This window comes from Tachysurus fulvidraco, chromosome 17 (assembly GCF_022655615.1).
Source record: "Tachysurus fulvidraco isolate hzauxx_2018 chromosome 17, HZAU_PFXX_2.0, whole genome shotgun sequence".
Classification (NCBI taxonomy): Eukaryota; Metazoa; Chordata; class Actinopteri; order Siluriformes; family Bagridae; genus Tachysurus; species Tachysurus fulvidraco.
In genome coordinates this window covers 21,838,790-21,844,789 of record NC_062534.1, presented here as the reverse complement: position 1 = coordinate 21,844,789, position 6,000 = coordinate 21,838,790, and positions in this window count along the sequence as shown.

Sequence of the window (6,000 nt, the reverse complement as noted above, 5' to 3'; positions counted from 1 at the left end):
CCCGGATAAGCGGCAGAAGATGGATGGATGGATGGATGGATGTTACTTTCCAACTGGCTTTTCCCAGTTGAGTACGGACTTTCTCGGTCTGGTTCAGCCAGACACAGCTTCTCCCGGTCTGGTTCAGCCAAGCATGAATTCTGTTTGATGTGCCATGTGATAACAGATGAAAAGAAACCAAATCTACAGTGAGAATACTGCACATTGACTTACAGTGTAAAAGCAGTGTGTTCAGACGAATCACCGCAAAATGCTGCTGAATCTTCAACTCTGATTGGTCGGAAGCCACCGAATCATCTTTTATCACAGCAGCTCTGAATCACGTCCCTGCTCCGAGGTTATATTGGCGCACTGGTTTGAATATCTTACACTCCACATGAACAGATTTAAAAAAGACAGAGGTAAAGCTGTAAATGTAACTTTTCTATATACAGTATTTAACTAAAGTCATAAGAACATGACAGAAAATCTCTAAGGAGATTTTCCTTGCCACAGTCACCTCAGTCACCTCAGTCATTAAGGATAAATACAAACACATTTAAATATAAGGCTATTACTAATCTTGAATTTAATTGAATAACCCACGCTAAGTGATGATGACAAGGGAAATAATCTGTTATTTGGCTCAAAGCGTTGCGTTTGGTCTCTGTTGTAACGCCACTTGTAACGCTTCGACCGAGATACCTCGTTATTTCCATGAAATGAAGGTGAAGAGTCTGCAATCCACATGTTTAACTGCGATGCTTAGTATCACAAAATTATAACAAGAAGGCAAAGCTAACTTATCATCTACCGTGGCTCTCATTACACCGTCACAAAGTTCTCCCATGTCATCATCACTCAGGTTCCTCAGGCTTGAGGAACATGATAAATTGTTCAAATTGTTGACTCTGGCTCCAGATTCCACAGATCTCAATTCGATCAAGCATATGAGGGACGTGTCGAACAAATAAGTCTGATCCATGGAGGCCACATCCCACAACTTACAGCACTGAAAGCATCTGCACACCTTCAGAGATCTTGTATAGTCCATTCCTTGACGAATCAGAGCTGTTCTTAGTGGCACAATATTAAGCAGGTGGTTTTAATGTTATGGTTGATGAGTGTATATAATTCAGACAATATTCTGAAATCTCTGCACGTACGTTTTTTTATGTTTGTTTGTTTTTTTTTTATCTCGGTACAACCATCTGCGTGCTGTGGCTCATGCTGTGAGTCGCTCAGTATTATTGTGTAGGGTTATTAATGTGCAGCAGAAGTGGAGCATGTTTTGATTGAAAAGAATAAAATTAGCCATGAAAACCACACAGCCATCAAACACATGAATTTCCTCCTGATCTTGTTGTGTTTATGTTCAGTATTGAGCGTCTTTGTCATGTCTCGCTTCACACAGGGGGGTTAATATGAAGCTCATATGAAAGTAGACACTTAGGACTTTTAGACACTCAGGAAAGAAGAAACAAAAAATATATATTTTTTAATAACAATTTGTCTTCAACATAAATAGTAATATCAAACCCATTTCTGCTCTGGGGGCACGGTGGCTTAGTGGTTAGCACGTTCGCCTCACACCTCCAGGGTTGGGGTTCGATTCATGTTCTCCCCATGCCTTTGGGGTTTCCTCAGAGTACTCCGGTTTCCTCCCCCGGTCCAAAGACATGCATGGTAGGTTGATTGGCATCTCTGGAAAAATTGTCCGTAGTGTGTGAGTGTGTGAGTGAATGAGAGTGTGTGTGTGCCCTGACATGGGTTGGCACTCCGTCCAGGGTGTATCCTGCCTCGATGCCCGATGACGCCTGAGATAGGCACAGGCTCCCCGTGACCCGAGGTAGTTCGGATACGTGCTGGAAAATGAATGAATGAATGAATTTCTGCTCTTTAAGACGTCTCAAGTATTTGTTCATAAGAAACAAAAACTTGAAGTGTTTATCTTCAACCACTAAAATTCAGCATAAGTATACACCGAAACTGAAGGTTACACGTCTCCTACTGAAAGCCAACAAAGTCCTGACTCATTTTATATCAGACTCACAGCCGGGAAATCATTCATTTGTTTATACTGATTCAAAATTTCCCATAAGTCCATTTTCCTGGTAAGAGGAGTTAAGGGGATAATCCTGGTGATCTACTTCCTGTTTCTCTCCATCTTATGCATATCTAACTGACTCTTTTTAGATCAGACTCACAGCCAGAAAATCATTTGTTTAGTAAAAAGGGATCAGAAAATACATTTCTGACCCTAGTATATTTTTATAACTGCTTCCACAACAATAAAAGATATTTTAAAAAATAATAATTAATTTGAAAAAAGGCAAATTGCCGTGTGATACGCTAAGATGCAGGAACTGAATCAACTCCAGAGTGACACAGTAAACATCGGTTATTTTCTCATAAAAGCACGTGTGCATAACAGCAAAGTGTTTTATTCCTTACATAAAACCATTAAATAGCGTTTAAATGTGGTACGTTTATGAGCATCTATAAACCGTCGCAATGTGCTGTGGTCTTGTTAGCATGCGACTGGAAGGATGTGTGCAGTACAAAGCTGGAAGTCCGTTTAATGTCTGTTTCCATAAACATCTGGCTTATCACGCATGGCAAGTTTCCCTGCTTCAAAACAAACAAACTAAATCTAAACACACTCGCTTACGACTTCATTTCCTGTCTGCAGAATGCGAACGCTCTCATCGTTTCCAGCATGTGGACTTTTAGCTCCTCTCTGAAGCCTGTACCTAAACATTGAGCGGTATGATTTTAATTTCTCGTGTGCCGTTGTTGAAGTTCTCGCGCCGTCCCAAATCAAGCATCTCACAAACACGTTCAGAATCCTGTCAGCTTTCATTAGTCTGATTCTTCTGAGACCTTAGCTTTATGCCCTCGCGGGGATATCTCTCAGAGCTGGAACTGCTGGATGCTTTAAGTTCTGCTCGACTGACTAAAAGGTTTTAAGTTTAAAGACTGAAAATGTTTTTGGAGACTGTTCATCCGTTGTCATTGCAACGGCACATTTAAACTTTTTGTTTATTCCGAAACAATTTGCCAATGATTGATGACACAAAATAGTCTTTAACCATTTATAGTTTAAAAATGTAATGTTTAGGGTTCTTTATTTATCACATATATAAAATATTCCAAACTCGTGATATAATGTCATGCTATAACATGTTTTACTTGTTCCATAATGCAACACCAAACAGGACCAACAAAAATATAAAAAAAAGAAAGAAAAAAAGAATAGAATGAAAAAAAATAGACATGTAATACGATAGAATGAACAGATACAGTACATGTGTATGTATACAACATATACAGAACTATACATTATGTGCAAAATGTCCCTATAATGCAAATTGGGGTGTGTGTGTGTGTGTGTGTGTGTGTGTGTGTGTGTGTGTGTGTGTGTGTGTGTGTGTGTGTGTGTGTGTGTGTGTGTGTGTGTGTGTGTGTGTGTGAATATGCAGACTCTCTTGAATTTCCATATTCGGTAGCTTTTTTGCTTGGGGGTAAAAACGTCTCCTGAGCTGTCAGACAAGATAGGTTCTGTTTCCAGCTATAAATGTTTATATTTACAGCATTTAGCAGACACTATTATCTGACTTACATTTTATCTCATTTTATACAGTACAGACCAAAAGTTTGGACACACCTTCCAAAAGTTTGGCCACACCACATTTTCAACAGGACAGTGACCCCAAACACACCTCCAGGCTGTGTAAGGGCTATTTGACCATGAAGGAGAGTGATGGGGTGCTGCACCAGATGACCTGGCCTCCACAGTCACCGGACCTGAACCCGATTGAGATGGTTTGGGGTGAGCTGGACCGCAGAGTGAAGGCAAAAGGGCCAACAAGTGCTAAGCATCTCTGGGAACTCCATCAAGACTGTTGGAAGACCATTTCAGGTGACGACCTCTTGAAGCTCATCAAGAGAATGCCAAGAGTGTGCAAAGCAGTAATCAGAGCAAAAGGTGGCTACTTTGAAGAACCTAGAATATGATATATTTTCAGTTGTATTACACTTTTTTGTTATGTACGTATATAATTCCACACGTGTTCATTCATAGTTTTGATGCCTTCAGTGTGAATCTACAATTTTCATAGTCATGAAAAGAAAGAAAACTCTTTGAATGAGAAGTTGTGTCCAAACTTTTGGTCTGTACTGTACATCTAAGCAAATGGGGGTTAAGGGCCTTATTCAGTGGCCCTTGGATTTGAACTTCCAACCTTCTGATCAGTAGGAAAACCACGATCTCCACTTATGTCTACCATGTCCCTCATAGTTCCTACCTCACTGATGCTTTGAAGGTATAAAAAATAAAATGCAAACTCCACACACAAGGCGGGAATCGAACCCCCAACCCTGGAGGTGTGAGGTGAACGTGCTAACCACTAAGCCATCATGCCCCCTTCGTGTTTAACAATTATTGTTACAAAAAATATAAGAGCCTATCATAACTCACCATACAGAACGATGGTCACGTAAAACACATTTGCATATATTATTCAGTATTTACGTTTTGATTGACTTTGAGGACCTTTAGCTGCTCAGCTCAATGCTTGGACCGAGTCCTGTCTCAGTGGTAAGTTTAGATCCCTTCCAAATGTAAAAAAAACAACAACATATAGATAGATAGATAGATAGATAGATAGATAGATAGATAGATAGATAGATAGATAGATAGATAGATAGATAGATAGATAGATAGATAGATAGATAGATAGATAGGAAAACAAAAAAATAAGTAACCAAATAAGTATATAGATAGATAGATAGATAGATAGATAGATAGATAGATAGATAGATAGATAGATAGATAGATAGATAGATAGATAGATAGATAGATAGATAGGAAAACAAAAAAATAAGTAACCAAATAAGTATATAGACAGATAGATAGATAGATAGATAGATAGATAGATAGATAGATAGATAGATAGATAGATAGATAGATAGATAGATAGATAGATAGATAGATAGATAGATAAAGGAAAATGAATGTTGTGTAAATGCCAAAAAGCTGGTGGATAATTAAATTTAGAATCTGTTCCTCAGAGCCAAATCTGAAGAGTGACAGAAAAGAGCAGACTTGCTTTAAATCCATTTATTGGAACTGTTTATTTTATTGTTTTACTATTTTACTATTTTACTCTGTTGGATTTTTTTATTCACAATTTAGCAAATTTGTATTATTATTATTAGTAGTAGTAGTAGAAGTAGTAAGAGCTAGATTAGATCAAATAGAAACAAATGACAACACTGAGGTGTTGCAATCCCATGTCTTTTCTGTTCCTCCATTACTGGAAGACAGGATGTACAGTAGGAAGTGAAGATGATGGATGACGCAGGCTGATTTGGAAAAGATTCTGACGTGAATCAGAGAATTTTCGTGAATTATCTCAATCCGGCAAACTGTGTGTGCTGACATGCTGATGATTTCATGTTTGTTTGTATGAAGCTAGGAATTATTCGTTTACATTTGTTCTGCAGCTTCACCCAAAGCTCAGTGAAGAAAGAGAGAGACAGAGAGACAGAGAGAGAGAGAGAGAGAGAGAGAGAGAGAGAGAGAGAGAGAGAGAGAGAGATAGGAAAAAAGGAAACAGAAAAGGAAAAGAAAAGTAAATGAAACCAGAAGAAAATAAAGATTAAAAAGAAGATACTGTGTGTGTGTGTGTGTGTGTGTGTGTGTGTGTGTGTGTGTGTGTGTGTGTGTGTGTGTGTGTGTGTGTGTGTGTGTGTGTTAACGTGATCGGACTGTGCAGTTTATGTTGCTGTGATGTGATAAGCTTTATTTCCCTCGAGGAACTCACTTGTGCAGCCCACTTTCCTGTTTTTCCCACAATTACAGCTCCTTGTAACCTCTCGAAAAGCACACGCAGTGTTTGTTATTTTTGTGGCTTTAAATCCTTCCTCCATCTCAATAAATCCCTCATTACACACTGAGACTTTTTCCCCCATCTCATAATCTTGCGGCTCACTTTGTTGGAAGCGTTTTTTTTTATT